The sequence below is a fragment of the Hermetia illucens genome, chromosome 6, assembly GCF_905115235.1.
Source record: "Hermetia illucens chromosome 6, iHerIll2.2.curated.20191125, whole genome shotgun sequence".
NCBI lineage: Eukaryota > Metazoa > Arthropoda > Insecta > Diptera > Stratiomyidae > Hermetia > Hermetia illucens.
Genome location: NC_051854.1, coordinates 37,808,359 through 37,834,822, shown reverse-complemented (window position 1 = coordinate 37,834,822; position 26,464 = coordinate 37,808,359). Strand labels below are relative to the sequence as shown.

Here is a 26,464-nt window from a genome sequence, read left to right as displayed (position 1 = left end):
TTTTATGCGTGAGAGTTGGTTTAAACAGCATAAATGCTGCGAATCCCAGCAACAGGCAGCTTTGATTCTCATTTAAATCACGTTGTTTTAGTGTTCAGCTAATGCATCTATCAATTTCCTCAAGTTGTCCTTATTCCCAATTCTAAGTTGTCCGAAAAATTGACGGAAATTGACATGCTTATACTTCGGTTTTATGTTAAACAAAAGGGACATACCTCATCAACAACGGAGCAGCTGTCTCAGCCTTGCTCCTTCCTAAAAATTCCAAGGCACACCAGTGTCTTACACTCTCTACGCAGCCAACGGGGCCACTACCAAGACTTTCGGTAGAACCAACAATGTTCTGGACTTCAACCTAAGGCGACCTCTTCTGTGGAAAGTCGTCAGCGCAGAAATAGAACGTCCCATCATAGGAGCCGACTCTTTGGCTACCCACGATTTCCTGGTAGATCTCTAATGTCGAGAACTGATCGATAGTAAAACCGGCCTCACTATGAAAGGAAGAGTGATGCAAAGCAATCCAGTCACTATTTCGACAGTACCAAAAGGGAACCATTTTCCAACATCTCATCTCGCAGTTTCCTGAACTGACAAGACCTGCGCAGCTTAAGGAACAATCAAAGTACGCTGTGGAACACATCATAGAAACTACAGGTTGCTAAGGCTAGAAGACTTTCCCCTGCCAAATATCAAGCGGCAAAGCAAGAATTTCAGTGGATGATGGACCAGGGAATCTCCCGGCCATCCAACAGCCCTTGGTCGAATTCTCCGCACATAGTGGAAGAGGGGAATGGAACCATTTGCTCCGGCAGCGACTACCGCCCGCTCAATGCACACGCTGCACCTGACAGGTATAATGTGCCCAACATAGCGGACTTCAACGTGAGATTACACGGCAAACATATTTTCACTAAGCTCGATCTGGAACGAGCTTACTTCTAGATTCCAATAGGAGCTCTTGACGTACCCAATCATCATTTGGGAATGAATGAATTCACTCGAATATGTTTTGGTCTCTGGAATACAGCACACAAATTCCAAGTATTTACTGATTCTATTTTCAGAGATTTACCCTTCGCCTTCGCGAACCTATACGATTTGCTTATTGCCTCAAAAGACAGTCTGGAGCGCGAGCAGCACCTGAGGACAGTCTTCAAGAGACTCTCAGAGCATGAAATCAACCTCAACCCTACGAAATCCGATCTTGACCAGCCAGAAATCGACTTTCTAGACTACAAGGTAACATCATAGGCGTCTTACCACTACCAAGCAAGGTACAAGCAATCCAGGACTACACACGCCCGGGGACGGTAATGCAACTACAAAAATTCTTCGCGATGCTGAAATGCTACCGGAGATGCCTTCCACATACAGCCCTACACAGAAACCGCTAAACGCACCTTTACACATGTCAAAGAAGAACGACAAGGCACCGATCCTCTGGATCGACTCTGCAGTTGCTGCGTTCGAAAAATGCAAAGTAGATCTTCAGAAGGCTACACTACTAGGCCATCCAGACACAGAAGCAGAAAGACCATTGGACTGTGATGCCTCAGATCACGGTATGGGAGCTATACTCAACGGGCATTGGCAACCGCTTGGGTATTACTCAAAGGTATTCAACAACCCCCAGGTCAAGTACTCTACGCATGATGGGGAACTTGTACGTCACTTTCAGCAATTGCTTGTAGGCAGTCAATTTACCATCCGCACAGACCACAAACCTTTGGTGTTCGCCTTAAATCAGAAGACAACTAACGAAACAAGGAGGGCCAGACAACTCATCTACATAAGCCAGTTCAGCCACCCCGGCATCCCAGCTTGTTTCTCAACGCTACTTCTGGGCAAAAATGAATCACAATGTGGGAGAATTGTCGCGAGCTTGCACAGCTTGCCAATGATTGAAGATCCAGAAACACACATTCACACCCAGAGGAGCTTTTCCACCTCAACACCAAAGACTCTTTACTTACGTCCGACGAAAGTCCTGGGGGTTTAACGTGAGTACCTGCCGTGAAGGCTTAATCTCACGGTCCTCTTCGGACGCGGATTGATTTTGTGACCACAATCAGAGCCCCGCCATGCAAGCACAACGGTCCTGGTTTATACTGAGTGCAGGCTCAGCATTCATACCAGTGGATGCAAGGCACCTAACACCTCTGCCATAACTAAGGGGTATGGCGCCTGAGTTGTACAGCGCAACTTCACGCTTGAGCTCCGAGGAGCTCTGCCCGCGATGTAGGCATAACCACAACCACCATGAAACTCCCACTAGGGGGCCAACCGCAAATAACCGGGCCGAGAACACATCCTCCAGGAATTCTCCTGGAGCATATACTCTCAGAGGGCCATCCCGGCTCCCATGGTACCAGATAACCTCCGGTGAGGCTTCGTGACAGAGCCACTTCAGATGAGTCCCATGCAGACTCGGGTCTGATCGCCCTCCTCGAGTACGTGGGGACGGAACTCCCCAACGGGACTTACGTCCGACGGAAAAAGGTTCTGCCTGACCATGACCGACAGATGCACACGTTGAGCAGAAGCTATCCAAGTTGAAGAAACTTCAGCGGAAACTTCGCCAGGATATTCTGCGACCACTGGGGCCAACTAGATTCGGTGTACTTCACTGCATCACCACGGACGAAGAACTTCCCAACCGAACTGGAGAATGATTACTTTTGCCACGCATTATCAACCTGGCAAATCACTAGGTGCTGTGATTCTTGTCTTTCTTCTTGAATAGCTGCTTGATATCGAAGAAGTTGTTGACAATATAGTTAGGCACTAATTGTCTGATTTCCCGGAAGCATTTCGTAGTGCATGATACCCAGTGGATCCCATCAAACATAACATTCCTTGGATGAGGACCTGCCTGCTATGACATAGTTATTCTTTCCTTTGTTTGATATTCATCCGAGCAAGGAAGCACTCTCGTTCAAAATACATATATGGTACCCATACTCCTAACTTGTGAACCTTGCCCATGGATTTCAAATATCTAACGATATTTAACGTGCGGTGTGTGACAAATCGTTTAACAATCAATGGACGTATCCCTTACAACACACGGAATGGGTGCCAGGCTCATTGGCCAAGGAAAAAGGCACTAAGGTTGAATACGGACGGCTCGTACAATAAAATCTAGATACTCTACGCTAGAGGCCGTGTTGTGTTTGAAGGCAATCAGGCAGCGAGCAAACAGGCAAGGAAGAGAGCAGGGACCACTCTAAATGCGACAGAACCCTTATGTAGAATCGAAAACGTATTGGTGGCTGGAGGAACTATACTGAGCGAATCTGTGCGACAATTTGAAAATTTGGTGTGTGTTCTCGCCCGGTCTGTTCGTGGTTTCTTATGGACTTCGATGTTCAGACCAGTCTTGACAAGTGAATTCTTGTTAACGGGAATTAAATGAAGGTGCAACCCCATATCAAAGGCGAATATCCTCATTTCAGATATGATTATGGCGCGTTACTCCACTGTTCCTTCCCAATGTCTTTGTCTCTATTACCGCGAACACAGTTCATTGTCTTTTATAATCTGCCAACACTCAGAATCATAGAGGATGACAGGACGGGCGACGTTAGTTGTTATGTAGGTTCACAAAAACGAACAAATAGATAAATCAGCAACTTACTTTGAATTTTTAAGATCTGATGAATACGACGCATCTAATCACCTATAATGTGTCACATTTGTCTGTCAAACGACGTTAAAAACTATCAGAAGACCTATATACAGCGTTTGAGTAAAACGATGATAGTCAAAATAAAAAATCCAAAAACGCTTCCTTTTGCTTTAGTGGAGTCTTTTATTTCTTTGTAGATATAAATATTTCAGAGACTACCTGTCGCTTTCTTCAGTGCTGGGATTTGAATGAGGGAAGAAACTTAAAACTGTCCTATTTACATTTCTCACCTTACTTATCATAGCTTCGTGATAAATCAGTGCTCAAAGGACTTCACGAAATAACTCTTTGCGAGGGAAAGAAATGTTCCACTACTCCTCGCTAACATGGAAACGGGAATCAATCCATACTCCCCGACCTCGCCAAGTACTCCAGAATAAAAGGACTCAAGCAGGACTGCAACAAGAGGCACAATCAAGGAAAAAAACGTTTTAAAAACCAGGCACACCAGCAACAACAAGGAAGAGTAAGATAATCAAGAAGGGCAGATAGAATCCAGTTTACTTCATTGAAGCGAACAAAGAAATGCACTTCTTAAGTTGGACAAAGGAGGGTTACGAGATAAGGATGAAACACAGGCCCTATAATGGGACTTTATGGAAAATTCAGGATCATCTACCACTGAATATAAAATAGGCGGACAGAATTATCAGGGTCCAATCTTAGGAAACTACAGACTAAAAATCTAATCTTCCTAGGATTAAAAGGTTCTCTGGGATTCATAAACCAGGCGTATCCGCGGGAGTATCTTTCTAGCTTTAAGTAACCAAGTGAAACCAGATCGGACAAAAATTCAAGCCAGTTGTCTTAGCCCCTTCAATTGATTAGGGAGCTGAAGGAAGACGAAATCAGGGTGTCTTTTAATATCAAGGCACTTTTCCGAATGTCTCCATCAAAGGAGTGACCGCTCCAGTAGAGGATTGGCTGTAAGATTTTGGAATGTGGTCGACATCCGTCCCAACACCGAGAAAGGCAAAGTTCAAAACGCGATCAACTCTTTCAATATCGAATTCACTTTGGAGTCGGAAAAGTGTAGATACTATTTTTAGATCTGGAGGTCTACGGCCCAAGTGATACTAAACGAATCACTTCGACCTACACTCATCAGTACATATCCTCGGAAGACGTGGTGAAGGTGTGGTAAAGCACATTTTTGATGTCGATAGATTTAGCGAATACCCCGACCAGATTATCAACAATTTGGTCAACAAACGGAAGAAGGCTCTTCAACAGGAAGCGCTCACGAAACTTACTCCACATCAATAGCCGAAGGAAGAATAGCTTTACAATTTAACCAAATCTACTTTCGTTGAAGGCAAAGCTGGAAAAACATGGTTTGGGCAACGTTTTCAGTTTTCATCTACTGACTACAACCAAGTCCGGGATATACAAAATTTCCCACGCAAATTGTGACAAAGTATGGGGTAGATAGGTATCAGTGGCCGCACGGGACTTCTCACGATCTCTTTTGTAATAAGCGTGCCAAATCCTAACTAGCTTGAAACAGGTGGTAACCCTACGCCATATGAGGTCCGCAGCTGCTAAATAGGCATTTTTTCGGTTGTGTCGTTTTTCCGGCTTATTTTGTAATGGAGAAAAAGACAAATTTTATTTTTTAATTCTGAATAGTGAGTTTTTTATTCCTCTGTCTTAGACAAAAACTCATTGAGGAAGAGGGCAACTGGTCCTCGAAATATCGGTATGTGAGGAATAAAAAACTCACTATTCGGCATCAAAAAAATAAAATTTGCCTTTTTTTTTCATTATTGCTAAATAGTCGCCAGCGGGACACCGACTGAACCCGCCGAAGGACTGCCAAGTGCAGAGCCCCGCCTGGCCAATCCGCTAGCCCACTCATTCCCCTCTATGTTCCTATGACAGGGAACCCAGAGAAGAGTAACTTGAGCGTGCCGCTCAAACTATTCAGTGCGTTTCTGCATTGCCCCACCAGCCTGGAGGATGTCGTCCCTGAGTACACGGCCTTAATGGCCACTTCGGGCTCGGATCATGCCCCAGCCACCGACAGGTTTCCAATATCGGCAGTACACAGGCGAAGCCTAGGAGGCCGTACGACTTGAATACACTGTGTATATTGAAGAAAACCCCCGCACCGACTCCATAGAACATTTTTAATCCATCGGTGAAGAATACTATGTTATTGCCGTGCAACATGCCGTCAGTCTTCCACTTTGCCTTGGTTAAGAAGTCCACAGCAAAGTCTTTGTTGAAGTTCAACTTGCGCGTGGCATAGAAACTTCGTCTCGGATGTTACAATAGCCGTACGGCTTCTCTGCCCAGCATCCGAACTCCCCTAGTCTGAGGGTACTGCACGCTTCAACGTATCTAATGTGGACGCCTAGGGGGAGGAGGGAAATGGATGCCGCCGTAACCGTAGTCAACGGGGATCCTGAAGATAAAGCATCAACAAAAGATCTTCACAATCACCTGAAGAACGTTATCATAAATACGGCCACAAACATACTTGGCCCCAGCCGCAAAAATAGTCGGAACGATGGGGATAACCCCATACGCCCAGAACATCACTGACTCATACCAAAGAGGCTTCACTCTAGGCAAATCAGCAACAGATCAGATTTTCGCTCTGCGGCAAGCGATGGAAAAACTGTTGGAATATGGAAAACAGTTGCACCATCTATTCATCGACTTTAAAGCCGCCTATGAAAGCGTAGCCAGAGTAAAACTGTACACGGCCATGAGAGAATTCGGTATCCCGACGAAATTGATAAGGCTAACTAGGCTCACCCTGACCAATGTGCGAGGCCAGATAAAAGCAGCAGGATCACTCTCAAGACCATTCAACATCAACAATGGTCTAAGACAAGGGTATGCACTATCATGCGTCCTCTTCAACCTGGCCCTCGAGAAAGTGATCCGTGATGCTGAGGTAAATGCAAGAGGTACGATCCTTTTTAAGTCCACCCAACTACTGGCCTATGCTGACGATATCGACATCATGGGATGAACCACCCGAGACGTGCAAACTGCCTTCATCCAAATCGAGCAGGCGGCGATCAGCGCGAGATGTTGGGCTGCACATCAATGTAGGCAAAACAAAGTATATGGTAGCAATGTCAGCACTAAAAACCAACCAACTAACAACATCAAACCGCAATAGTTAGACAGGAAGAACAAGGATAGGAGACTACAGCTTTAAGACCGTTGATAATTTCTCCTATCTAGGGTCGAAAATTACAACCGATAACAACTACGATGATGAAATCCGCGCACGGTTGTTGGCAACCTATCCAACTTACAGAAACTGTTCCGCTCGAAACGTCTCACCATAGGGTCAAAGCTCTTACTGTACAAGACAATGATCTTGCCAGTCCTTATGTATTCCTCGGAAACTTGGGTTCTTAGTAAGAAAAATTGCGAACTCTTGGCCGCGTTCGAGAGAAGAATCCTCCGAAGAATTTTTAGCCCCCTACATGAGGATGGACGATTCCATAGCCTACATAACGACGAAATTTATGAGCGATACCATGACCGTCAAATTGTAGATAAAATCCGGCTCAATAGAACGATCCAGTCCGGAAAGGTCTAAAAGGGCAATATCTATGAACAGAAAGAAGACGAGGTAGACCCTGCCTGAGATGGAGCGATGGCATAGGTCAAGATGTCAGACAGCTTTTAGGAATACCGAATTGGTGGACTTCGGCGCAAAACGGGGATGTCTGGAGTTCCTCATTAAGGCAGGCCTAGACCGGATACCGGTTGTTGCGCCGATGATGATGATAATAACACCTATAAGGGAAAATGGATACCGCAATAACCGCGGCTAACAGATGTCCTGGAGAAAAACCGTCAACAAATGATCTTCACAACCACCTGAAAAACGTTATCCTGATACGGCCACACACATGCTTGGCCCCAGTCGCAAAACAAGTTGGAACGGCTGCTTCGACGATGAATGTAAGCTCAACGGAACGGAGGAATGCCACATACCGAGTAATCTTGCATTCTCAAAGGACGCAGGCACGCGCGGAAACTTATCACGAACTCCGGCGAGCGGAGAAACGACTTCACTGACGAAAAAACGAAGCCTGGGAGAACCAACAAGTCTTTGAATTCGAAAAGTACAAGGAGCAACCTGACTAGGCGCGCAAGTTTTACCAACAAGTCAGCAGGATAAAGACTTACACACCTTGATGCTCATCCTGCCGAGATGAAGAGGGAAATCTGGTTTCTGGCAGTATGGGCATATTGGAGCGATTGGTTGAGTATTTTGATGAGCTGCTTAACAGCCAAAATATTGACGAGTTGGGGTATCCCGGTATCGGTATCCCGACGAAATTGGTAAGACTGACTAGGCTGACTCTGACCAATGTGCGAAGCCAGATAAAAGCAGCAGGATCACCCTCAAGGCTATTCAACATCAACAATGGTCTAAGACAAGGGTATGCACTATCATGCGTCCTCTTCAACCTGGCCCTGGAAAAAACGATTCTCGATGCCAATGTAAATGAGGGAGGTACCATCCTCTTCAATTCCACCCGACTACTGACCTACGCTGACGATATTACATTATGGGAAGAACAACCCGGGATGTACAGTCTATCTTCATCCAGATCGAACAGTCGGCACGAGAGCTCGGGCTATATATTAATGAAGGCGAGGCGAAGTATATGGTGGCAACGCGAGCGCCAAAAACCAGTCCTCATGTATTCCTCAGAGACCTGGATTTTTAGAAAACGAAAATTGCGAGCTCTTGATTGCATTCAAAAGAAGAATCGTCCGAAGAATTTTTGGGCGATACCACGACCGTCTGGTTGCGGTACTTGCAAACCATTCCTCTGAGACGTTTGTTAAATATCCCACTTTAAGAGTGGTATATTCAATATATTAGGTTGTTGCAAATGAAATGGCCGTTTTGGTACTAAAATTTGAAACGACTGTAAATCTTACAAAAATTTATTTATTTAATTAAAATATGTGCCAGTCGATTCAAAGCACTTCTCCCAGCGAGATTTAAGAGCACGTATGCCAGTTTCGTAGAACTCCAACTATTGGGTGTTGATAAATTCGTCGAAGGCAATTTTGACAGCCTCTTCGTTCCGAAATTGTTTTTCCGCCAAAAAATTATACAAATGCTTAAAAAAGTGGTAGTCGGTTGGCGAAAGGTCCGGTGAATATGGTGGATGAGGCAGAGCCTCATACTGCAATTCGTTCAACTTTTGAACCGTTGTTCTGGATACATGGGGTCGTGCATTGTCGTTAAGGAGCATCACACCGTTTTTGTTGACTAATCTCAGTCGTTGTGTACTCAATTTTTGGTGTATTTCCTCGAGTTGGGCACAGTATTTTTGTGCATTTATCGTTTCTCTAGGTGCCAAAAAAGAATAGTGGACAACTCCAGCTGTAGACCACCAAACATTTCCCATTACCTTCTTCGGATGGAGGCTCGGTTTCGGCATATGTTTTGGTGACTCATCAGCATCTAGCTATTGTGCTGATCGGCGACGATTGCCGTATAATATCCACTTTTCATCACATGTCACTATTCTGTGCAAAAAGGGATCGCTTTTGCTGCGGGAGAGTAAAGAAATTTCCATTCGAAGGACCATGTATTGCTCTGTAAGGGCATGCGAAACCCATTTGTCGAGATTTTTCACCTTTCCAAGTTGTTGCAAGTGCCGGAAAACTGCCGAATAGTGTACAGCCAGTTTCTCCGCAATGTCTCTCATAGACTGACGTGTGTCGGATTCAACTAGCAAACGCAGCACGTCGTTGTCAGTCGATGGTCTTGGATGTCCACGTGGCTTCCTTTGAAGGTTTACGTCTCCTGACCGGAATTTTTTGAACCACCGCCGTGTGATTCGTTCGCTTACCATATCAATTCCAAATGCGCTGTTAATGCTCCTGGTCGCCTCCGCTGCTTTGTGACCAAGGTTGAACTCATACAGAAAAAGTATACGTTCTTGGCTCTTTTCCATCCTTTTTTCCTTTTTATTCACTGTTATCACAACGATGGTCAAAACTGAAATGACTCTTTGATTAAATGTAGGAGTATCTACACTTCATTATCCGACGCCAACAGCGCCAACTGGTGGTGGTTTGATACGGTAAAATTGCAACTAACTTCACTTGATTGCCAAATCGGCCATTTCATGTGCAACAACCTAATACTTGCCGCGTTCGTTAGTGTTGGGGTTCAAATCGGGAAAGAAATTTAAAATTGTCCTATTTACATTTCTTACCATATGTACCACTACTTAAATTGGACAAAGGGGGTTACGACAACAGGACGAAAGTCAAGCCCTATAAGGGACCTTATAGAAAACTCGGGATCATCCATGACCAAATGTAAAACAAGCGGACAAAATTATCAGAGGCCAATTTTAGGAAACAACAGACTAAAAATCTCATCTTCCTAGGAATAAAAGGTTCCCCGAAATTCATAACCATAAATCTTATACGCGGAAGTGTCTTTCAAGCATCAAATAACCAAGCGGGTAGTGAAGTAATTCCAAAATATGGAAATGCAGTTTCAAACCAGACGATCAAGAATTCAAGCGGTTTATCTTAGGCCCTTCAGTTGATTAGGAAGCTGAAGGAACACGAAATCAGGGTGTCTTTTAATGTCCAGGCACTTTTATGAGTGTCTCGATCAAAAAAGTGGCGGCTCCACTATAAGATTGGTTGTCAAATTTTGGAAAAAGTATGTGGTCAACATCTACTCCAACATTGAAAAAGACAACACGACAACACGCTCAACTCTCCCAATATCGAATTTACCCTGAAGTCCGAAAGGTGCAGTTACCACTTTTTTTTTAAGCCAGTCACTTCGGCGCACGCTCAACAATACATAGCCTCGGAAGGCGTGGTGAAAAATGTAAAACACATTTTTTGTGTCATTAGACTGGACGCAACCCCGACCAAACCATCAGTAATTGGGTCAACAAACAGAAGAGGACTCTTTAACAGCGAGCGCTCACGAAGCTTACGCCAATCAACAGCTCAAAAAAAGAATCTAACCAAATCTACTTTTGTTGAAGCAAAAACTGGGGAGACATGGTTTGGATAACATCTTCAGTAGTTGAAACAACCGATTCAAATCTCTTCTGTGGTCAACGAAGGAATAAATCGACTAAGTTGTAAGTCCGGGATATACAAAATTTCCAAGGCAAACTGCGACAAAGTATGGGGTAGGTAGGTATCAGTGACCGCTGTGAGAAGCCCAATTAGCGCCGTGGTGTACCTTTTTGATGATACAAGGAAGTCGAGTCTAAATGGCTCAGATCTTCAAAGTCCGTCCGTGGCATTCACGGAAGAAAATAGCTCTCACCGTGCGGCTAAGAATCTCTCTAAGGTCCCCAAAGGTTGGTTAACCTAATGTCCATAACCTGGCTCTAGCTAGACCTGGGCAATCGCAAAAGAAGTCCTGCTTATACTGTTCAGTTCATTTTTGCGCTGCCCCACCAACCTGGAGGATATCGTCGCCGAGTACAAGACCTGAATGCCCGCTTCACTGTCGATAAGAATGGCTATCTTACGTTTCGGGTTGGGATCATAACCCAGCAATCGACAGGCTTCCAGTATCTCAAATACACTGGCGAAACCTGGAAGACCATACTATTAGGATACACTGTGTGTATTCAGGAAATCCTCTGCACCGACTTCACCGACCATTTTTGGTTAGAAAGTCCGCAGCAAACTTTCTCGTGAAGTTCAGCTTGCGTGTGACATGGCCCGTGTGGAATGCCCAGATGTATTCCGCCTAGGACGTTACAATGGCCTAAGGCTTGGCTGTCAACAATCCGAACTCCCGTAGGCTGACGGCACTGCACGCTTCAATGTATCTAATGGGGAGGTTTAGAGGGAGGAGATGCAAGAGTACATTGAGTGCATTTGCCGGGCAGAACTGCAGAGCCCTGGTAGCACCTGCACACGCGGATCTTTGGATCCGACAGAGTATACAAAGGACAGATAAGAGGGAACGTGGAGCCATGTCGAGAAGAGCACCTGGAGGAGAAAGAGTTGGCGGGAAAAAGGGAGCGACAGACTTTATATCCGTTTCCAAGGGAGGAAAGAAGGTTAAACATGACCAACTTTATAACCTTATAAAGCACTGGGGCTTTTCTGGGCGTTTTGTGTCGATGGTACACATAGTGACCACGCTCAGTCCGCAGTACCTACAAACCTTTCCCTTGAAGCGTTGGGCAAATTTTCCATTTTAAAATCGGTATATTCAACGCGATTAGCGGTCACAGCCATCATCTACCTTTGAATGCTTTCCGGGAAAATTTCTGCTACAATATTAATTGTTTCTACTGAGTTCAAGGCAAAAAGCTAGAGAGAGAAAAATGAATAAATAAATTGTTTTCATATCACATTTTGTTGCAATTCAGGAAATTGTGAAAATTTTCCAAATAAATCATGTCGATATCGTTCAGTCTATACAAACGTGTATCTTTTGTCATTAAGTGAACAAAATACAGCACTTGAAGACGATATACATCGAAAATGAGAATAAATGTGCAAAGTTTGCTTCCAGCCTGACCTACATATTCCAGAATATCCTCCTTCAGAAAGGGAAAGTTTACCAAGTACTTTAGACATCACATCTAAAGTAGATGGTACTCGTGTGAATTTTCTTTATGTTATGTTGCTGTCGGTTGGCTCTCTTTTTTCAGATGAGGTGTTTCCGTCCTCATTGCGTGATTTATGACCATAATTTTAGCTCCTGACAGAGAGTTTACCATTTAGTGGATATAAAGCACAGATACTATTCTGGAATAGCAGATTTTCGTATTCATACTTCACAAATGATCCTAAAGGCAATTTTGTTAATTGTCTTCAAATCGCTATAATTTACAATGAACCTGTCACGAGGATAAGGTAATTCATTGCCCTGTGGCTGCCGAATGGCGTTTACAATTAAAAATATAGATTCCCCTTAAGATACTTTTAATATCAGGTCGTAATTAAGTAGAGAGGGCTCGTTTCATATAATGTTATGGAATATAACAAAATATTATTCAAAACACGAGGTCAAGCAGTGCACTGCAGGATAGACTGATGCGGAACATAGCTCCCTGAGGCCAACCTATCTTTCTCTAAGGATGAGTTGTCTCTCCTCTGGGACGGTGTGTGCCTTTTCAGGGGCCAAGCCTCTCGTCTACCAAGACCGTTAGTGAGTGGTGATAGCCAAACCCTGTACGAGGTGACCCTACTATTAACAAAACGCTACGGATCTAGACTGGGGAGTCGAAAAACACCTCCCCCAATCCAGGGTGTCATGCGAACCGTGCCCATTGGATAGTCTGCAGTCGGGGGTAACTGACTGTATTCGAATGGAGCCTCACTGATACCTAGTCGCCTCAGTGAGTAAGTTAGATCTTACCGTGCTACGGGGGGCTATGGCACGGCGGACCTCTTAACCCCCATACTCGTGGGAATCAAATGAGTACAAAACTAGAAAAGAAAACAAAAACCAAAAAAGCGGGGCCCCGTACCGCACCAAAACTGATTAATCAGGCGGAGGCACGTCTCCGAATTACTGAAAGCCAGGTGACTACACCCAAGAAGGGAGAAGTTGCGACGTCAAGCAGTGGATCCAAGGTGAGCATTGGTATACTGCGTGGACTACAGCCAACGAACACCACTGCTCAAAGAGCAGGGACCAGCAAAAGCACGTCCGAGATAAATATAACAGACGTCAGGAGGAGTGGCGCCGGGGTTAAATGGTACCTGCGCTATCTGAAGGAAGGCCTGAAACCAGAAGAGGCCCTTAAGAAGGCTCAGGACAGACCTAAGCCATCTCTACCGGAGCCGACAAAAAGGGGGGCAGCAGAGATCAGCCCGCATGAAGAGAATGCTCCCAAAAAACCCAGACCTGAACCCACGGGAGGAGAAAACCCGGGCAGGTCAGGAATGAAGACAGGACGCAGGAAGCCCGGCATTAGCTATGCTAGTGCGGTCAAGGGCATTCGGCTGGCCATACTGCCAAAAAGGTTTCCCGAGCAAATACTCACTCGGGAGGAACAGGAAATCATTGAGGAACTTGTCGTCAAGCAGATGATCAAGGGTTGGACGTCGAAACTGGTGTTCACCGGGATACGCTTTCGACCAGGCCTTATACTGGTGGACTGCGCGACGGAAGGTACCGCAGAATGGGTTAGAACCATAATTCCTAGATTGCCAGGCTGGAAAGGGGTGGAACTGTCAACATGTGCTGGAGATGATATACCAGGAGCCCACATGGTGACAGTTTTTCTCCCAAAGGCCGCGGCAATAGTAACGGAAGACTTTATGAGACTCCTAATTGCTCAGAACGAAGATCTCCATACTCGACTATGGAGAGTCTTCAGAAGCAAGGTGGAGGGAAAGGGTAAACTCCTCACGATCGGGGTAGATGACCGATCGCTGGAGGCAATTAAAGGTCGGAGTTGTTATATCAACTACCGATTTGGCAACATACCCGTGCATGTGCACAAGGAAAAGCCAAGGAAAGAGACCTCGGAGGAGGCATCGGGTGGAAAACTTACCGAGGTCCCTGAAGAAGTCGCGGAAGCCATAGAGGCGGAAAGAACTAGATCAACCAGGGAAATAGACCTGCTGCCCAGTGAAGAGCAGAAGCTGGACAACCTAGACCTAGGACTCCTAGGGCTCGGGGTGGACAGCGACGCGCAGGAAAGCACCATGTCGGAGGAGGAGGGTGACACTCCGACAGTGGAGAAGAGCTCCAAACAATAACGGAGCCAATGGCCAGCACTAGGATAGCCCAGATAAACCTCCACCATGCGAGAGCTGCATCTGCAGTGATTGCAAGGGCAAATTCCAAGGAGAACATTGGAATAGTGCTGGCTCAGGAGCCCTGGGTGTACCGGGGGCAGATTCCCGGTCTGCAAGGAGGAGACATGCAGGTAATTTGGGACTTCTCTTGTGAAAAACCAAGAGCTTGCATAATTCTCAAACGTAATTTAAAATACATATGTCTTTCAGAGTTCTTAACCAGGGACCTTGTGGCTATCCAAGCCTCATTGGAAGCCGGGAGGAGCACTCGAGAGGTAGTTGTAGCATCGGGATACTTCCCAGGAGACGAGAGCCGGCTCCACCGGAACAAGTCGCAAAGCTGACGGAGTATTGCGAGGAGAGGGCGTTACCACTTCTTCTCGGCTGCGATGCTAATGCCCACCACGAAGTGTGGGGAAGCAGTGACACTAATCGTAGAGGTGAGTACCTTCTCGAATTTATTCTTAGTAATAAGTTAGAAATATACAATGCAGGGAACACTCCAACATTTGTGACCAGCACCAGACAAGAGGTACTCGATATAACTCTAAGAAATACCCTAATGAACGGGATGGTCCGTAATTGGAGGATGTCGGATGAACCCTCAATGTTTGATCACAGGATAATCAGATTCGACATTGAGGGTAACTCCGAAATAAAAAGAATAATAAGGAATCCCAAGAGAACGGATTGGGAATACTACACAACGCACCTGAGCAACAACATTGCCCACCTTCAAGGGGGCGGTGACATCAGGAGCGAATTGGAATTAGAAACGGTGGTGGAAGACCTCAACACAATCGTCATTGACGCATATGAGGCCAGCTGTCCGGCCAAGATAGTCAAGTCATCAAGGGATGTACCATGGTGGAACAGGAACTTAGCCAGAATGAGAACCGAGGCACGAAAACTCTTTAACCGGCCAAAACGAACCGGGGACTGGCGGAGGTATAAAAATGCACTGACTGCGTATAGCAACGCGATCAGGGAAGCGAAACGGAACAGCTTTAGGGAATTCTGTGAAGGGATTGAACAGATCACAGAAGCAACCAGGCTGTACAAGGCTGTAGCCAAAGACGGGGGAATATCCTCTGTCTGCTTGAAAAAGGAAAATGGGACATTCACCGAGAATGAGGAGGACAGGGTACACCTGCTTCTCAGAACTCATTTCCCGGGGTCCTACCCCTCGGCGGCAGGCGACAATAATCTGCCTGACACCCCAACAACGAATAAAAGGGGAAGGAAAGAGAGCTGGAAACTAGCAAAAGAGGTATGCTCAGAAGCTAGGCTAAGATGGGCAGTGGGAACTTTTCAACCAACGAAATCTCCCGGAGTAGATGGCATTTTCCCAGCACTTATCCAGAGAGGCCTAGGAATCATCTTAGAGTCTCTTCTGAGGGTGGTAAGGGGGAGCATAGCACTGGGTTACATGCCAAGGGCATGGAGACGGGCAAAAGTGGTCTTTATTCCGAAGGCGGGTAAAAAGGATCCTTTTCACCCTAAATCTTTCAGACCAATTTGCCTAACATCGTTCGTACTCAAAACGATGGAGAAGATCATAGACAACTATATTAGAACTAACGTTCTAAGCGTAATCCCCTACATCACTGTCAACACGCTTACCGGGCAGGAAGGTCAACTGAAACTGCTCTGTATCATCTAACAGAGGCACTACGGGACGTCATAGAAACAAAAGAAATTGCACTGTGCGCGTTTTTGGATATCGAAGGAGCATTCGACAACACATCGCACACAGAGATAGAGGATGCCCTGAGCCGCAAAGGAATGGGAAACACCCTGGCACTCTGGATGGACAAAATGCTAGAAAGCAGACAAATAGAGGTACAAACAGGTACAAATTCTATTATCATGAACACCACTCAAGGCTGTCCACAGGGTGCAGTACTATCGCCGCTGTTGTGGAATATGGTAGTGGATGAACTCCTGGACGTGTTAACTAATACTGGAATACAAGTCCAGGGCTACGCGGACGACATTGTTCTAATCTGTAGGGGCAAATATGAAGATAGCCTATGTGATAGAATCCAAACTGGATTAAGGGTTACTAGTGCCTGGTGCAGGAAGGTGAGACTGCGGATCAACCCAACCAAAACCACCATAGTACCATTCACTAGGAGGCGTAAGCTGGATCACCTGAAAGCCATAACATTACATGATATGGAGATGAAACGAGAAACAGAGGTCAAATATTTGGGAATCACGCTAGACCAAAAATTACTCTGGAAGACACATGTCGGAAACACTTGTCGAAAAGCCACGCGGGCTCTGATGACTTGCAGATCCATAGCAGGAAAAAAATGGGGTTGCAGCCCGAAGATACTACTTTGGATATATACTGCAATAGTAAAACCAATGATTACCTATGGAGCGGTAATCTGGGCAGAAAGAACCCAACTCAGCACACAAGCCAGGAAATTACATAAACTCCAAAGGCTGGCTTGCGTGTGTATCAGTGGGGCAATGAGGACATGCCCAACGGCATCCCTGGAGGTCCTTCTGGGATTAACCCCTCTCCATCTGCACATGCAGATGCAGGCAAGGAGATCAATATTCAGGATGGCCGGTAGTATGAGTGAGGCGGGGAGCTGCCTAAATCGAAGGAAGATTGATATCCTTTCTAGGCGATATCCCGAATTACTGATACCGAGGGACAACATGACAACGAGGTTTCACTTCGATAAGAAGTTTGAAACACGTTGGAGTAACAAGGCAAACTGGGAGAGCGTGGCTGCGACATACGGCTTAAACCAGCAACTGGTATGGGAATGCCTTAAGAGACTGAATACACTCGGCTCGTCCAACAAGGTCTGGATACTTTGGGTTCCAGGCCATGCTGGGTTGGAAGGCAATGAGGCAGCGGATGAACTAGCCAAGAAGGGAGCAAAACCCTTCTGTAGAATTGGAAACGGTTTCATGGCTATGAATCTAAGAAACGAAGAGAAACGGTTGAGGGAACTATATTGGGCGGGCCTACCAGGGTTGGAGCAGTCCAGGGTGCTTATTGGGGGATACGAACCCATGCGTACAAAGGATTGCTTAAACCTCACCAAAAAGAACCTCCGAATCATAGTGGGAATTCTCACTGGCCATTGCCGGCTGAACTACCACCTAGGGAAGCTAGGGATATCTACGGACACTGCCTGCAGGTTCTGTGAGGAGGAGGACGAAACCTCTGTGCACGTCCTGGGACAGTGTCCGGCACTTGTACAAAGTAGGTCGATACATCTGAGAGAACACTTAATACCAGATGCAAAGCTGAAACTTCTGGAAGTGGGGAACATACTAAAGTTCCTAACGGTTACTGGCCTGCTTGAGATACTATGATCAACAGGTACACTATAACCAGTAAAAGGGGCACAATAGTTCTTCAAGGACGCGGTGCGACTTTCCCTTAACAGAATAATAATAATATTATAATATTCAAAACACAAAAAAATGTCCACTAACCTGTAAAATGCTGGTTTTGCCAACGCTCGAGGCCCCCAAAAATGCTGCTTTAAGGGGGCCCTGTATCCATGGGGGCTCTGAACCCTCCAGAGTGATCTGCTATGCTGAAATGCACTTGTTTTGTATTCGAATTTCCATAGCGAATGAAATTTTCGTAGCACGTCCACCTGCATAATCACAACTACTCGGTTCTAGTAATATTTTTTGTGAATTTGTTGGTGAACCTTTTCGACTCGTCCACATAATGTGCACAATGGCAAAAAGGAAATGACGAACTCGCCCGAAGATACTTCTGGCAATATCCAAAATTTTTATTTGGTCCTTCAACTGTACAAAACGAACACTTTTGAACTTTATAAAATGTTTGGTCTACAACGCGTGGTATGTGTTGAATCTCCAAAATTAATCCTGGGTACAATATGGCTTACGTAGGCGCTTTTGAATGCTACCATATTGGTGCCAATTCGCTCATGTTTTTTTTTTTCAAATGTAAAAATTGCGGTAGATCCTATTGTATCCTTGATACAAACATCTGTAAATATAGAAGAGAAAACAAAAGTGTTTTATATGCTTGGAAGTTTCATTGGTATTTATAATATAATTGAAAAAATTAAAAATATCCGCTTGTATGACATAAAGATCGTTCTCAATGAAAGACAGATGCAAACACTATCTAAATACACATTAAGCTTGGAGAACGGAGGAATTATGTCCCTCCCTTTACATTCTATAATTGAAAACCGAGCAATGCAGCTGTTAAATCCAGTACGGTCATACAGTAATCTGAAGCGCAAATTGACAGGTAAAGGAGAAGGGATTGAAGCAACGTGTTTAGTACAATCCTTAGTAAAAGAATCAGTGATGATGATGAGAAAAAGTGGAAAAAAAGTAGAGAGGGACGCCCAGCTTAGTTGAGATAACTTTTCCAATACTGCATCCTACCTGATCACACCTGTTCGTCGAAGGGGGTCAAACTCAGTTGACTTGGTCCTCCGGGTTGGGGGTTCGGAGCAATGGGCCCACCAACCTGTTATCCACCAAAAAATCAACCATTACAGAAACAGGATGACCACGCAAACCACGAATCAATGACTACACTCTTGGATCCGGGAAAATTAGATCACTGTGCTGCCAAAGAACTACTTCGACAGGCCAGTAAGTACAGGAACAGGGTTCTAGTAGTTAAGAAAACGAATTCTAATGTACGACTCATTGCCTCCGAATCACGTCAAGATATTGCTCGGAAATTTCAACGTCATGGTTGAGAAGGAGGAGACACATCGAGGAGCTATTGGAGGGCACAGTTTCCATGGCATATCAAGTAATAGCAACCAACGTCTCATTGACTATGGAAGTAGCCGAAAGTTAGTTATAAAATCGACATGCTTCCCACACAAGCGCATTCACAAAAGGGGATGCGCGTCCCCAGACGGCATTACCTTCAACCAGATGGACCACGTTCTTACCACCAAAAGATGGACGGTCATCCAGCATCCTCGATGTGAGATCATATCGAGGAGGAAACTGTGCGTCCAACCACATGATAAAAAGTGTCTACAGGTGCCCAATTTTAAAGGCTCGTGCAAAAAGGGCCCGTGACCGGAAATATGAATGGTTAGATAATGAGTGCCAGGAGGCAGAGATGAGACGAGGAGCTAATCAAATATTAAGAAAAAAATAAACGACAGCATCGCGAGCAACAACACAAAGCAAGCCCACAGAATAGTGAAGAGCCTAAGGTGGTCAAAGGGTAGTATAGGTTCCAGGACGAAATTTGGATTGGTACACACGATGTAGCATAAAACCTGGGAAACGCCTGCTGAACCAACATCAACAGCTCTACTACCAAACCCTATCTCCACTTGCACGTGGTGACCGCTGTAACTACTTTTTTAACGAAAAGCTGCAGACGGAGAAGGATGAAGGCGAGTCTTTCGCGCCTTGATGAATATCAGAACATATAGGGGATCAATATAGATCCGGATCACTATCTCGTTGGCATGGTGCTCCAGGATTGAGCAGCAAAACTACCTAGAATCCTAGGCTACAGTCGTAAAAAAAAGTCAGAACGGCTGGTTCGACGATGAATATAAGCTAGCGACGGAAATTAAGAATGCCGCATACCGAGTAATGTTCCGTCCTCAAATGACGAAGGCATGCGTGGAGACTTATCAGGAACTCCGTCGTGCGGAGGAGCGACTTCACAGACGGAAAAAGGAAGCCTGGGAGAACCAACGAGCCTGTGAACTAGAAAAGTGCAGAGAGCAACCGCACCAGGCGCGGAAGTTTTACCAACAAGTCAGCAGGATCAATACTTACACACCTCGATACTCTTCCTGCCGAAAGAAAGGAGGAAATCTGAGTTCAGACATGAACTACAACCAGAACATTGGCGAGTAGGAGGGCCCTCCAACTAAAGAAGATGGACAAATACGGCCACCACCAAGTATGGAAGAAACAGTCCGTGCAATTCATCGGCTCAAAAACCATAATTCGCCAGGGACTGATGGAATTACAACCGAATTGGTCAAATATGGAGACGACCAGTTACACCAAGTGGTTCATCAACTTATGCTCAAGGTATGGGACAGCAAATCAATGCTTGACGATTGGCAACGAGGCATTATCTGCCTCATACATAAAAAGGGAGATATCACAAAGTGCAGCAATTATAGAGGTATCACGTTACTGAGTACCATCTATAAGATATTCTCCTCTATGTTGCTAGGCCGGATAGCCCCATACGTTCAGAACATCATTGGCCCATACCAAAGCGATGGAAAAACTGCTGGAATATGGCCATCAGTTGCACCATCTTTTCATCGACTTTAAAGCCGCCTATGACAGCGAAGCCAAGAAAACTGTACACGGCGAACGAAATTGATAAGACTGACTAGGCTGACCCTGACCAATGTACGAGGCCATAGAGAAGCAGCAGGATCACTCTCGAGACCATTCAACATCAACAATGGTCTCCGAAAAAGGTATACCCTGTCATATGTCCTCCTTAACCTGGCCCTAAAAAAAGTGATCCCTGAAGTTAAGGTAATTGCGAGGGGTACGGTCCTCCTCAAGTGCACCCAACTACTGGCCGACGCTGATGATATTGTCATTATTGGAAGAACGCCCCGAGATGTACTGTCTACTTTCATCCTGATGGAGCTGGCGGCGTGAAATCTCGTGCAGCCTATTCATGAATGCAAGACGAACTACATGGTATCAACATCAAGGCCAAAAATCAAAGAGCGAATATCGAATCACACTGGTCAAACAAAAACAAAAAAAGATAGGAGACTACAAATTTGAGACCGTTGATAACCCTAATAATCCTAACTACGGTCGAAAAACTGATAACAGCTGCGACGATGAAATTAGCGCACGCTCCCAACAGCGCCTAATTTAACTTACAAAAACTGTTTCAACGAAATCTATGAGCGATACCGCGATCGTTTGGTTGTGGATAAAATCCGGCTCAACAGATTACTGTGGGCGAGTAGTTTAATCCGTACGGATGAGGATGATCCAGCCCGGAAAGTCTATAAGAGCCTGAGAAGGAGGCATGGCGTAGGTCAGAACGGCAGAAAGCTTTTAGGGATATCGAATTGGTGAACTTCGGCCCGAAACCGGGGTGTCTGGAGTTCCTTACTAAGGTAGCCTTAGACCAGATACCGGTTGTTGCGCCCTTGCTGATGATGATGGAAGCGCGGAGATTATCTGTGGCTGTAAAGTTAGCTACGTTCTTGATGAGACTAAGGGTTTAGGTAGGGAGGGTGATTAATTCTTGGTAGTTTAAAGGTCCTGAGGGGCGGCAAACATCTTGAGCGATTTCTGAGTACTTTTGTGCAGTTGAGTGAACCTGGGATGGGGATAGGAGGGAGGGGAGGATGACTGCGGATAGTTTGTCTGCGAGTTGGCGGTTAAGGAGGTCCCCATTAGTTACCGCATAATTAGGAAGGAGTTTTGGGTTAGGTTTTGAGTAGCATTAATGAACAGCACAAAACCATTGTGATCACTGAAGCTTGGGATGGTTGGAAGATCAACGGGAGTGGTAGTGCCACAGGACTGAGTAAGAAGATTGTTGCTTACCAGGAAAAGGTGCATGTAGGATTGCATGTTTGAATGATGGAAGTACGGTCGTTTGATGGGAGGGAGGGGGATTTAGCCAACCAATACGTTTGTTTTGGTTAATTGAGAGTCTTCAGAGGTGGTGGGTTAGGTGCGTAATATCGGATGGGTTAAGCGCTCGGTTAGAGCGCAGAATTCTGGAGATCTGTAGGTGAAGACGACAGTTCCCTCAAGGGAAGGGGCGATTATTGTGGGGATAAAAATATGTTTGGCTTGAAGAGGAGTTGCTGCCAAGATGGCAGTTCCTCCGCCTTCGTTAACAGTTCAGTCGGTGCGGAATATTGTGTAATTGGGGATTTAGAACTGTCTGGGATTAAGTCTAGTTTCGTTGAAGAGGAGAAACTCAGGATTATGAGTGGAGAGTAAATTAGTTAATTCATGACGCTTCTGTTTGCTGACCGCTGAGTTGACATTCAGCAGCACAACCTTAGCAGACATTTCCGGGGAGACTTAACAGAGGAAGAAGAGTAACACTAGCCGCTTCTCCATTGGAGAGGAAAGGATGTTATAAGTGGGCAGAGAGAAGCTGAGTTAGGTGGCAAGTTGGAAGGTGGATGTGGATGTGCGGCCTGAATCTTTGTCTTTAGATCGGAAGCTGTTGTGGGACGAGTAGCATTCCTAGCTATGGATGCATGGGAAAGAGGGTGGGACTTGATTTTGGGAGCAGGAAATGTTTGTGAGGGTTTGGGTTGAGAAGTTGGTCTGGTGAGAGCAGTGGGTCAAGGTTTGGAAGGAAGAACTAATTGCGTTTGGCGGGCGCGAGTTTGTACAAACATGGGATAGTTGCGATATCTTGTCGGATGCGTGTTTTTCCCGCAGTTGATGCAAGTGGGGTTATCTCCTTGCTTTTTGGAGCACAGGCACCCACAATGTGGGGTGTTGCACTTAACAGAACGATAGGGCAGATTGCAGTTGGACGCGCCGTGTCCAATTCGTTGCAAATTGCGCTTTGAACATTTGAACTGCTCAAATTTGGGGGAAAAGGTAAAAAAGAAGAGGTGCAAAGGTTTTGCGTTTCGACGGCTTGTCCTCGTCTCGTATGGGCGGGCGTTAGTTGTCTCGGTAATTCCTAGACGATGGAGTTCATCTCTTGAGGGGAGTATATTAAAATTTCCACGGAGGACTAGATTCACTTGCTTGCTGTGGAGTGCTGTGTATGTAAAGAAGGGATGGTTCCCTTCTTTAGGTAACGTCTCTGACGATTCGTATTCAATTTCGGACTAGGCAACCAAATAAGTCGGGTGACGAAGGTCTTGTGTTTGCGATACAGGATACAGTTTATTCGTAATAATTTTCGTGCTTGCTGGGTCCGCGGAAATGATGTGAGAAGGGAATTTTTCCTCTGGATTATTGAAAGGCTGTGGGTCCGTTGATAGCATCGGATTCGAACGGCAGTGCGTTTTTTTTTTATCTCAAGGGAATCGTGATTCTCCTTAAGAAGTTGCTCCATTTGCTGGTAAGCCACTTTTCCTGGTTCATGAGTTACTAGTTCCGCATTCGGCATGCCCTAAGGAGATGCGAGCCGTTTATACCGATGCGTAATCTTTTCTTTTGTTTTCTTCTGCTTCGGAGATGTCCGGCTTGCACAAGCGTCTTTCTCATTATCCGGAGGGGGCGGACCCATTAAGGGCCAGGATACAACTCCTGGGGTGACAGGGTCCTATCGTCCACAGTGTGCTTCGACATAACCACCACCACCACGTGCTTGCACACAACATACGAACCGCGGCAAAAAGTGCGGACTCGTACACAGCTCGCAGGGTAGTGCCCCCCTTCTTACTTAATATTACATTGCCAATAACCGGCGTAATTACACTTAACGTGATAAGTGCGGGGGTGGCTCTTGGTGGCATCATTCAAATCCAAATAAATGACGTGATTATAGACTAAATAAGCTCTTTCGTAAACATATACTTATTGAAACAAGGAATAGTGTTTTCCGAAAAAAGTTCTCTCCGTCATTTTGAAATTTCAAAAACCTCGTCTACACCCAACTTGTTAGCATCCCACTTACTCTAAGCGAAATTTACTAATTATAATTGCAAATGCAATTACTCGGCCAAGAAGTTGAAATTGAATAATCGTTTGTGTTATGCAAAACAGAAAATCGCCAAGTCTCCTCGACGACATTTTCATATTCTTAGTTATATAGGTATTGCTTCACCTGTTCTACGTCATATGAAAATCGACATTTTGTGATAAAGGTGCGGCGAGCGAAAAGTTTCGTCTGCCTACTCTTCGTTCTGCCTAACAAAATATTGCCCCATTCGCCGTTTCTAACCGTCTCAGGGTTGATAGACACCAACCACTTTCGTCGCAAGCCTCGAAAGGAACGTTCCCGTTTCCTCCCTCGCATGTCCTGTTGTCTTCCTCCTTATTCTGAAATCGCTGGGTTGCAAATTTAAATTTCGAACAGCGAAAGTTTCCTTTCTGCAAGCTATGGGAGATATTTATGACAGCGTGACAATTTATCCTGGATTCCATCTACGCCTCTTCCAGGGTGCACGAAATGGTTGGGGGAAAGTGCCAACTTTTGAAGCACGATGTCGACATAGAGCGTTTCCGCGGAAAGACGCGACAATGGAAAGGAGCAAAACAAAAGATAGGGAGAATACCTTGACACGGTCTTTAATAACATTTAACAAAATGATGAATTGTTACCGAAAATGTGTCGGCGGGATATATTGCAAAACATGGAGTACTTGAGCACATCCTGGATCTAACTAATGGGATTGATTTACATGATGGTTGGCGTGGAAGATATGGGGCCTCCTGGAGCTACAGGGCCAAAATTCCTTATTCAGAAGTGCTGAGTTGCTTCCACTAACCAACCACTCTCTGCCTTATGTAAATGACTTTATCAATGTATGTAACAGATATGTTAACAACCCCTCACAAAGCTAAGCATAAACATAAAGCTCTGTGTGCTGAAAAATTTCGGATTGACAAATTGATATGACGCAATCAACAAATATTGATGAAGCTATGGCAGAATCAGATTGTTATCAACTTCAACAGAATACTTCATAATTGATATCTCCGATTTCTGGAGTCTAAATACGAAGTTTTCAGAATTTTTGTTACACATGCTCCAGAACCTGTACATAATCTCTTATCTAACAACAATGTAACTATAATGGCGAGTACAATATGAAAATTAATGAGATAAGTATCTACATTTCCACAATAAACTCTTTTTGTATTCAAATTCAGAATTAGGGAAAAAAAGAAAATCGCAAGCCAGCTACTTTAGATAATGAAAGATTTTCCACATTCGCGACAGTTCATATTACTTGTGAAAACACAGCTTCGACCTTTTTAAGGTTTTGTGTAAAACAAAACCATATTAAAATCGGTTTACCATCTGTCTGTCTATCTGTATCTGTCTTTTTCTTTTAAAAAGGTGGAAATCTTTAAAAGACTCCGGGCTGGGCACGCCAGAGTGTGGAATTGTTACCCACTAAAACCGCCCAAACTGGGAGTGCATACAGCATGATAGAACTCACCACCCTGGCTATGAGCAGCCCGCGAGTATGCCGCTATTCTCCTGCGTTCGGCATCATCCTTGCCGGAGCCATACATGTGGTTGACGCTTTTTTACAAGTACGCTTTTGGCGCTGCTTAAAATTGAGTTTTCCGTCTATCATCACCCCCAAGTATTTGATGGCCGGCTTGGAAGTGATAATACGATTTCCGATTCAAATGCAGGCGTAATTTCTTTTGTGCGCTTAGTGATTAGGATCGCTTCCGTCTTTTTCTCCACGAGTGCCAGTCCAGCACTCTCTAACCAAGCCTTAATAACACTGATTGCTTCGCTTGAGTACAATTCGGCATTCTCGAGATGCTTTGCAACGTCAATTAGTGCTATATCATCGTCGTAACCCACTACTCTTCCGGAGCCGGAAGGTTAAGTACATGATGTTCTACAGTTGTGGGCCCAGTACAGAGCCCTGCGGGACATCTGCGGAGACCACGCACTCCTTGGGTCCATCATTGGTATTATGCCAGAGTGCCCGCTTTTGCAACTAGCTATCGATAATAGCGGTTAGGTAGGTGGGAACACCAATCGTCTCCATAGACTTTCCGATAAGGTTCCAATTGGCCGAGTTGAATGCATTCCTCACATCCAGGGTCACGACCACACTATATTTGCTGGTACAACCCCTTCCATGAATTGCATTTTCGGCCAAGCCAGTAACTATTTTGATGCATCAATGGCTGATTTGGCTTTACGGAACCCATACTGTCAATCTGAAAGGCCCCCTTGGCTCTCGACGACTGGGAGTAGTCTATTATAAATAACCCGCTCCAATATTTTCCCCACCGTGTCTAGAAGACATATGGGTCTATAGGAGGACGGTTCCCTTGGACGTTTGCCAGCCATTAGCAGCAGCATTAGCTTCTGCCGCTTCCAGGGTGCAGGAAAGA

At 45.2% G+C, this 26,464-nt stretch overlaps 1 protein-coding gene and 1 long non-coding RNA gene across 2 annotated transcripts in view; both read right to left on the bottom strand.

Moving 5' to 3' along the window:
• Positions 1-18,034, bottom strand: part of LOC119658572 (ras-like protein family member 10B) — a 161,338-nt gene extending 143,304 nt beyond the window's left edge. Inside the window, exon 1 of the mRNA XM_038066020.1 lies at positions 17,912-18,034. The gene's annotated coding sequence lies outside the window, so the exon portion shown is untranslated. The remainder of the gene's footprint in view (positions 1-17,911) is intronic.
• Positions 18,035-18,397: 363 nt separating this feature from the next.
• Positions 18,398-26,464, bottom strand: part of LOC119658574 — an 82,978-nt gene continuing 74,911 nt past the window's right edge. Inside the window, exon 2 of the long non-coding RNA XR_005250246.1 lies at positions 18,398-18,443. This is a non-coding gene — a long non-coding RNA (uncharacterized LOC119658574). The remainder of the gene's footprint in view (positions 18,444-26,464) is intronic.